The sequence below is a fragment of the Podarcis vaucheri genome (genome assembly GCF_965113315.1).
Source record: "Podarcis vaucheri genome assembly, chromosome: 5".
Taxonomy (NCBI): domain Eukaryota; kingdom Metazoa; phylum Chordata; class Lepidosauria; order Squamata; family Lacertidae; genus Podarcis; species Podarcis vaucheri.
The window spans coordinates 67,226,673-67,237,132 of NC_138763.1; positions in this window are offsets into that span (position 1 = coordinate 67,226,673).

A 10,460-nucleotide genomic window follows, 5' to 3' on the forward strand; every position below is an offset into this window, starting at 1 on the left:
TCATTATTATCATTTTGTGTGCGGGTGTGGGGGTGTGGGTGTCTGCACATATGTATGTTGTTGTATGTAATGTTTGGGAGGAAATAAGACGGTAAATAACAAATAACAAACTAAATATCGATGTATGTAATTTTTATTTCTTAATTATATTTAGTGGTAGTTTGGCTGTATTGTTTGTTGTAACATAAAATCATTCAATAAAAATTATTAAAAAAATAAAAATCCATACATCTTTAATGGGGGTATTGAGATGCAACTTAAGTTGCATTCTCATCACATTTGTCCTGATGAAGGGAAAAACCTTGTCACCAAACTTGCATAATAATGTATATCTGAAAGTAAATCTGATCGGCTTCCGGGGTTGGCCGCGAATGGCTGCAAAGTGGAGCCTTATCCTCTGGGAAAGGTTTGATCGCTTAAGAAGTCCTGGGGAGAGCATAAGGGTACTGTGTCCCCAAAAGAAGCCCAAAAGGAAAGTTTGGGTGTGGAGCTTCGGCTGCACTGTTTTGCAGATTCTCCCGTCCCATCCCGTCCCCCGCATGAAAAGACAAAGAGGGAGAAGAGACGGGGTTGAGAGACAGAAGCAGAAGAAGCAGACTTCAGCCTCAATTGAGAAGCCTTGAACTTTGGCCAGGACATGGCAACCTTTTGTGACAAATTTAAAGCCACATTGGATAAACTAAATTTTAAACAGTTGGAAAAGAGATAATTTGGCAAAGAGACGGGGTGAAAAAACAGATACCTGCTACTTTCTTGCAATACATACTTTGCATGGAAACAGTTTATAAATGTGAAATTGAGGAAGACACACTGCTAATATAAAAAGGTGTAATTTGGATAAATTGAGCTTAGATAATGGATATAGATATTTTAAATTGCGGTGGGCTAAAACTGAAAGTAATTCTGCTCTCTGGTAAACAGGCAAGGGAAAGTGGCTACATATTGCATCTAGTCTTTGTTCTAAATGGGATTTATATTTCTTTAATAGCGAAAACCACCCAGGTATTTATTTTGCTTAAAACTTTCAGAAGGGACTGACTGGAATGTAACATACTGAAAGTCTTAAGAATTTCAACCGTGGAGAGTCAAAACAGATACTGAATTGGAATTGTAGATAGAGACAGCTATTAGCGGGTGAGAGTTGGATACAAATATATCCCCTTTTGACTTTAGTTACAATAAAATTGATGGTTATATACTTTACATGCTTTATATCTGTTGTGGATCAGGCAGAGAGGAAACTGAAGAAATCAAAGTGTGTGTTTATTTTGGGGAGTGAAGATCACTCTGTATTGTTGGCAGACATTTGGGATTAGGTTGAATAGAGTTGAAGATTTTTTTGAACGTCTTATTTACCTCCTTAAGTTTTGGATTACAAATTTGGCCTCTGCTTTAGACTATATTTCGGAAAGGCGGTGCCAGAGCTTTGACAGCATCCCAGAGCCCCTGCGAGTAGACTATATTTTGGGATCAAAATTTGGGATGTACTTGGTGTGCACTTCTCTCACCGTTTTTGAGGTTGCTTATGGTTTATCCTCCTCCTGACCCTGACCTTGGAGTCGGGGACTCAGTTGCAGAGTTGGCTGAGAAGAGTGTTTTGTTGTGAAACCTGATTGCCTCAGCAGTGGACATTGTGTGAAAGCCCAAGTAGGATTCTAAACAAGGAGGGAGAACAGGGAGGGAGGTGAGAAAGGAGTAGAAGTGACACCTGGAGTCGAGGGAGGCAAATTGCAACAGAAGTTTTAACTGGGGAAATAAGAGTGAGGAAAGTAAAAATAAGTTTAAAGGAAGAGGAAAAATAAGTAAATATGGCAACAAAGACCAGGACAAGGGAAGAGAGGGTCTGTCCAAGACCCAGAAACCAAAATTGACCTTGCAGAATTAATTACAGATATGAGAAATAACATAACAGAACATATTAAAAATCTGGAGGAATAAATGTATAGGATGGGGGCCAAACTGAATGTAATACAAAGTCAGTGGAAGGGCTGGCAGGACAAATTAAAGAGCTCTCAACTAAAACAATTGATGAAGAGATAAGGGGAAAATAATAATGGAATTGGCAGCTTGGATGGAGGTGGAGAAAGAAGAGTTGGAGAAATATGTAAATGGGATCTTCATGATAAAGTGGAGAAAATAGCAGGGGACTCTTTAGTGATCCTAAACTCCCAGATAATTACAGGATTCAACAATCAAATTATGAGATGAAGTGATTCATAGAAAACCAAAGAGTGATAATTTTGAAAGAAATTCCAGCACAACTATTGAGGAAAAGGAATAACTATAAGTTCCTGAAGGGTGCATTAAAAAAATAAAAAATTCTGCTATAAATGGGAAAATCCAGAAGGTATTTCATTTACATACAGTGGGGAAAAACAAAGATTAAGACATTGAAGTGTGTGTGTGTGTGTGGGGGGTAAATATAGACCAATTTTCCTGCTAAATAACAATTACAGTGGAACCTTGGGTTGCGAACATGATCCGTGCGGGAGGCACGTTGGCAACCCACAGCGCTGCATCTGCGCACGCATGTGACGCGATCGGGCACTTCTGAGCATTCGCAAAGCATGATTTAGCGCTTCTGCACATGTGTGAGCATCAAAACCCAAAAGTAACCCGTTCCGGTACTTCTGGGTTTGGCACATCCATAATCCGAAAACGCGCAACCTGCAGCGATCGCAACCCAAGGTATGACTGTATAAGCTTTTTTTCCAGGATAATGGTGGAATATTTAAAACTTATTTTAAAGGAGGTATGGATAATGCAGAAGATTATTGTAATTTCAAGGAGATAGTGATCTGACATGGTCAACGCTTCCTGTCTATCTCTTATCAACTTTGGTTATCTATGTTTTATTACCTTTTCTATGCATTGTAAAAAGGTCTTTGACGTGTGGCCTGTTGGTAAACAGTATTGGTCAGTAAAAGCCTTTGATATATGGCCTGGCTTTTTGTCCTTGATGTACTGACATAACTGGACACAACATCCATAAAATATCTTAGTTTTGGGGCATCACAGTCAGAAGTTTGTCATAGACTGTTGGCCACAGTGCTGTGCATCAAAGGCTACCTGGAGGTCACTTCGCCACTTCTTCAGGGCTTCTCGGTGGCAGGTTGAAGTGCTACTTGATAATGTATATTTTGCTTGCTGTTTGGAATAAAACGTGTAATCTTCTCGCTCACTTGCATTTGTATAGCTTCTGAATCTAATTTTAGAAGAAGAAGAAGAAGAAGAAGAGTTTGGATTTGATACCCCGCCTTTCACTCCCCTTCAGGAGTCTCAAAGCGGCTAACATTCTCCTTTCCCTTCCTCCCCCACAACAAACACTCTGTGAGGTGAGTGGGGCTGAGAGACTTCACAGAAGTGTGACTGGCCCAAGGTCACCCAGCAGCTGCATGTGGAGGAGCGGAGACACGAACCCGGTTTCCCAGATTACGTGACTACCGCTCTTAACCACTACACCACACTTCTTTAAAAGAACCATCTTGCATTTGGCAAGTCAACAGATTTGCTACATTCAGATCAGGCTTGGTTTTTACCAGGCCGACAGATGAAAGACAATATAAGAAATATATTGGCTGTAATAGAATATTTGGAGGTGAGGAATGACATTTGACAGGGTCTCCTGGACGTATATTAATTGAAATGATGGACTTTGGACAGACCTATATGAATGGAATAGACGCAATGTATTCAGAACAACAAACGATGTTGATAGTGAATAATGTTATAACTGAAAAATGTAAAATAACTAAGGGAATGAGACAGGGGACAACCTTTAGAAGAAACCGAAATAATTCTCATATAACATACAGATCTTAAAGCATACCCCACAATACAGTACTTAATTTCATTGTTCTGTATGAGACAATGACAATAAAGATTATCGTATTGTATCATATCGTAATGGAAACATAAAGACACACCAGCATATTAAGAGAGATCAGAAAGAATTTGTTGATACGCCGCCATAAACTTCAACTTTGAAATGAGGCCCAGAGCCTTAACAAGACTACGTCGAATGAAGGAGGGATCAAAGAAAGAGGACTGCACTTCAAAATAATTGGACAGAGAATAATATGGAATAAAAATGCCTCCTGAGTATTAATAATATAAGGAACTGTTTAAAAAGATAGTGAGTCACCCAAATAGTGACTGATTGCTCTGAGAAGATGAGGACGGTTAAAATCAGAGTTATGAAAATGGAAAATAGTGAAAAACACAGAGACTTTAATGAGGACAGTATCTCTAGCCACCTGGAACATGGGGAATCCTCCTTTGATTTTTTTAAAATTATAATTGAAGTATATAAACTGATACACACTGGGGCAGATAAAATCTTAATTTCACATGCTGTATATGCTCATGGGGTCTGTACTGGCGGTGATGGACCAGGAATGAGATCATGGGGTCAGAGTAGAAAGCTTGATAAAGATGTTGTGGCTGCTGTGAAAAAGGTGGATTCCATGCTGGGGATTATTAGCAAAGGGGCTGTAGATAAAGCTCCCAATACGATCCAATATGAGACAGCAAGGCATTGAGGTGTTAGACCAGTGCTTGGAGGCAGTGACAGGCTGGATGTGGATCAAGTTTTTAAAACTAAATTCTGAAAGAACAGAGATGTTATGTGTTCCAAATTCTCCAGACTAGAAAGTACAAAAATGAAGTACCATTCCTACCATATAGGCGAAAAGTGAAACGGGCAACCTGTAAGGTGGATTTTGAGGTGGTGAGCATAAGCCCCTTGCAGCTTTAATTATAAATATACAGTTTGTGCAAAATCCATAATTAGGAAGATCCTAAGCAGGGAAGTTCCTGTTGCCTTTTGAATCTTAAGAGTGCTGCTGTCTTCTGCTTTAGTTTGGATACATTTCTGGAACAAGTTACCACTTTAAGCAAGTTGATGCAGTCTGATGCCACAAGATGGAGCTGTGGCCCTTATGAGTGATACTTTGTAACTCATTTATTACATCTTTAGCTGGGAGATGCTGTTCTTGCAACATAAAGAGAACATGAAAGAAACCATCCCTCCTTTTAAGTGTCTTAAAACAAGATTCCCAATATTTAGCCTGCCCCGCAACGTTGCTTCCCTTGCAGCAATCATTTTCTTTGCTTAAGGAAAATACCTTGTGGGTTCCTACGTGAAGATGCAGAAACATACATTTACAATGGTACCTTGGTTCTCAAACGCCTTGGTACTCAAACAACTTGGAGCCCAAGCACTGCAAACTGGAAGTAATTGTTCCAGTTTGTGAACTTTTTTCAGAAGCCGAACATGCTCCTTTTTGAGTGTCACACTTCCGATTTGAGTGTTACACCAAGGTCTGTCTGTTTTTGCTATCTATTCTGCTTTCTTTCTTTTTTTGCAGCTCTTTTTTGTTTTGTTTTTGTGACTGCATGGAACTCAGTTCAGCTACTGATTCATTGTGTCACTGCAGTACATTGTTTATTGCTTTCATTTTCTGGATCAGTGGTCTTGTTAGATAGTAAAATCCATGTTAAAATTCTGTTTTGCGAGTTGTTTTTAAAAGTCTGGAATCAGTTAATCCATTTTGCGTTACTTTCTATGGGAAAGTGTGCCTTGGTTTTAGAATGCTTTGGTTGTGGAACGGACTTCTGGAATGGTTTGAGTTTGAGAACCAAGGCACCACTGTACCAGACATAGTAGCTTTCTCCAGTACTGCATGCATTTTTCATAGGAAGTCTTTTAAAAAGCAAGTTTCAAGCCTTCGAACTCATTCAGGCCTGCGGGCGTAGTGTAATCATTTAGAGCACACTTGACAGGTGACAGCTGAGCATATGAAGCCTAGGAAGATTCATGTGAGAAACACTGAGATAGCATGGTTCCCCACTTCCCCAGGCACAACTTTCATATGTGGCGGCTCCTTCGCATGTTATGCTTGGCATGGCAGTCTCTTCACCCATCCCTCAACAGGACCACATTTGCACCATTTGCTTCCAATTTGACACAGCTAGGCACTAGAGTGCCCATATGCCTTACTTTCTAGAGAACACTCCTCTGTTTGAAAAGCTGCCTGGGCCCCAAGTCCAGTTTAAAGAATAAGAAAAAAAAAAACAGCAGGAGTCTTGGCATCATGTCCCATCAATGCATAGCATGTGGACAGGAGAATGAGCTGTCTTCCCCACTATGGTGACATAGATTTCATTTAGATTAAGAACAGAGGTAGAGCCTGCTGGATCAGGCCAGGTGCTCATCTAAGGAGTGCTCTGATGGTGTTTCCTGCTTGGCAGGGGGTTGGACTCGATGGCCCTTGTGGTCTCTTCCAACTCTATGATTCTAAGTCAAGCACCATCTTTTTACAGTGGGCAACCAAATGCCAATAGGAAACCTCAAAGAAGGATGTCAGCACAACAGCAATCTCCAGCACTCAATAAGTCATAGAATTATATAGGTGCACCAATAGCACTAAATATAGTAATTATTTCAAGATTTTCATGTATACACAGAGGCAAGAAACTTGAATTCTCTTTGGATCTTCTTTTGGTGATGAGTAAATGGCCACTTGTTGCTTGCTTCCCATAAGCATTCTGCAGTCAGTTAAAAAATGGTCAGTTTTGGAATGCTATAACCAGAGTTAAAGGGTCAGTATTACCACAAACTCCTGTCTAATGAGCTGTAGCTGCTTCTTCAGTCTTCTCCTCTTGCTTTTTGTTTTTTTTAAAAAATGAAAATTAACATTGTCCCAAAATATAGAGCTGTAGGACTTCTGGTGCGATTGCCATGGCTTTTGACACTCTCCCCCCCCCCCCAGTCGTCGTGCAATTTATCAGGGATAATATGGGGGTAATTATCCCTGGTGACCCCCCCCAGGGAAGGGGGGGATTTCTCACCCACAGGTTGTCCAATATCTGCCACTCACTACTTTTATTAAGAGTCCTCCTGGTTTAAAGTGATGGTCCATCTAGTCTAGTTTTATGTTTCCACTGTGGGTAAGCCAGATGCTTCTGGTGACTTTACAATTGGGAAATGAAGGAATCAGTTCTCCCCCTCCCTCCCTCCCCCTCCCTCCCCCCACAAGATCTAGGCTTTCAAAGGATATGGTTTCTAAGTATGAATATTCCAATTTCATTAACATGACTACTAACTCTGTGAAGTTGTTGAACATCATTTTCACAATAATCTCTGTGTTAGAGATACAGGATGCAAACTGTAGCGCTGATTGATCCACTACCAACCACATAATCTGCTCTGGATGGCTGTATTAGGTTTCTGTTATGCCACTGTGCAGTTCTTGGAGTGACAAGACTTTATTGACATTCCAGACTGTTGGAAGTCTCACGGGAGACAGATGTTGATGTTACTGGTTTCCTGTTTCTTTGTGTTCAGTTTGTTTTCTGTCTCTCACAGAAAGCAGATGCATATTCTTTTCTGTCCTACGTAGTTAGAAATAAAGTAGCGACGTAGCACATATTTCTGGCTCGTTCTGCTGCTGTCTGATACTCTGCATGTATGGAGAGTGTGCCTGAAGTCTCATTCAAAGGCTTAGGTCATTAACCACCGTTGGAGGAGAGCCTGGATGGGTTCCAAAAATACGGCCGAAAGAGTAGCCATTACAGCTCGGTTGTACGGAAGCTCCCATAGGCTGGAGAGCCTTCCAGATTTTTTTTTGGGGGGGGGGAGAGAGAGAAAGCAAATGCTTTGGGAGAATCTGCCTTTAACTACAGTTTTAGGTTTTACACAATCATTTAAATTATATCACTAGTAGCTAATTGATTTGAATATGTAGTCTGATCATCTGTGGCCAAATAGCATGGTGTGTGATTCCAGATATGTTGATATTTCTGTTTCTTCTGAAAGGCATAAAACACAAGTAAAAACCATTCGAGGTAGGCACAGAGATCTTGAGGTTCCTATCCTTCCTTCAGTCTGTCAGATGGAGTGAATAAAGTATTATTATTAAGTAGAAACATGAAGAGTTGTAGCCAACACTGCACAAATGGAGCTCCACTCATGCAAAAGGTCTTCCCTTGACTTACTTATTCCCACCAAATCAATTCCAGATGGTGCTGCAACACACTGGAGCAGATTTTGAGGGTGCACAAGAAGCTGCAGGGGGAAGAAGAGGACATGGAATTCCATTTTGCAAGTACAGGTCTGTTGCATGAGTGGAACAGCAATGTTGGATGCAAAGTCTTCCTAATGTTTCTTTGGGGTGTTGCTCTTTCCTTCTAATTGGCATCCTGTCATGTAACTGCATAACTGGCTGTTGAAAGGTGGTTGTTGCTGCTATAATGATCGCCACACCCCAGGTTTTCAAAGGGCCCTGGGCTAAAAAGTGTTGCCTAAACCATTTGTGGTTCAATAACCTTTCATGCCTTTCTCTCAGATGGTGTTCTTGGAGCATAATTACAGTTGCAGGAAAACATTTTATATGACTTGCCATGAGCGGTGTGCAATTCTAGTGTGCATGTTTTAAGAAACATTTATAGAGAACTACGGTAGAAATCATAACAGGAGTCTATGTCATGACAGAAGTTGAACTGGAAGATGGAAGGAAATCCACTTAATAGTCTGTTTTTCTTCACCACCCAGTCCTCATACATTAAAATAGGAAACCTTGACACAGCCATCAGTATATAAATTCTGACTCTTCCCATAACCTTATAAATAAATGTTCAGCTATTCAAACTGGCTCTCTGAACTAATCTCTTATTTAAAAAACAACATTTTGAAGAACGCTTTCTCTCCCTTAGAACAGCAGAACATAAGCAATGGAAGCAAATCTGTAAAATTCCAAAGAGAAAAAATGAAACAGGAATGGGATCACCTCAATAAGCCATAGGAATTTAAACTGGAAGTTCAAACTCTGCCCCATTTCCAATGGATCCTCCACAGGGTCCAAGTTGGCATCATTTACTCAAAAGCAGAGACAGGTGTGCTGGGACTCTGAGAGAAAGAAAGCAACTCCCTCCCAAGAGGGCAATTTGACTTATGACACCTGTGCCGTACAAATACAATCAGGTTCTCATTTTATTATGAGAAAATAATTCATTTTTATTTCTGCTTCCAAGTATTTTTATTATTTTAGCCATCTAAACCATACTTTGATAATAAATAAAAGGTAAAGGTACCCCTGCCCGTACGGGCCAGTCGTGTCCGACTCTAGGGTTGCGTGCTCATCTCGCTCTAGAGGCCGTGAGCCGGCGCCGTCCGAAGACACTTCCGGGTCACGTGGCCAGCGTGACGAAGCTGCAGCTGGCGAGCCAGCACCAGCGCAGCACACGGAAATGCCGTTTACCTTTCCGCTATAAAGCAGTACCTATTTATCTACTTGCACTTAGGGGTGCTTTCAAACTGCTAGGTGGGCAGGAGCTGGGACTGAACGACAGGAGCTCACCCCGCCGCGGAGATTCGAATCGCCAACCATACGATCGGCAAGTCCTAGGTACTGAGGTTTTACCCACAGCGCCACCCGCGTCCCTTTGATAATAAATATTCACAATATAAAAAGGAAGAAAAGGAGAACAAAGAAACAAATAATAACAAACTACATAAAAAAGAAAAATATTACATAGATAATTATCTTAACCACTCATATCTGTTTAACAATATAGCTAAATTATATCTAATCTTATTCCCTAAATATGTGTCATTCCAGGCCATAATAAATAAGGACAATGTCTCCATCCAGCTACTAATAGGCACAGCCTCCTCTTTTTTACAAAATGTGAGTTCTAATAACGTTATGATTTTTCATATTTCATCAAGCCATTATTATATAAAAGATGCTGTAGTTTTCATCTAAGAGTTTGCAGTTGCTGATTTTGCTGCTGTTGGCAGAGTTATGACCATTTCCAGATCAGAATCAGGTACCAGGAGAACTTTCTTTTTTTAAAAAAGAAATATATCAGAACAGACACATATGCACTGCCTGTTGACCATCAGCACCACAGCAAATGCTGCTGAATGTGTGTTGAGTTGCAGTTTTTTCTGTAGCAAGTAGGAGTGTTGGGATTTTCACTCCTCTTCTTCAGTTTTCCACCTTTCTCTGTACAACAAACATGTTTTGCTTTTTGGTATTTCCCCAACTTGTGTTCCCCTGTTCTATAGCTTTTGTGTTCTTTTGGAAGCCATGTTTTCCCCACCCACATGCTTCTTTATTCTCAGTTGCCCCAGTTGCTCCCTCAGTTGAGAGCCAGTGTGGTGTAGTGGTTAAGAGCTGTAGACTCGTAATCTGGGGAACCGGGTTCGCGTCTCCACTTCTCCACATGCAGCTGCTGGGTGACCTTGGGCCAGTCACACTTCTTTGAAGTCTCTCAGCCCCACTCACCTCACAGAGTGTTTGTTGTGGGAGAGGAAGGGAAAAGAGAATGTTAGCCGCTTTGAGACTCCTTTGGGTAGTGATAAAGTGGGGTATCAAATCCAAACTCCTCCTCCTCCTTCTCTTCTTCTTCTTGTTCCTGTGGACTACATATCCTGCTGGTACTCACAAAATGGT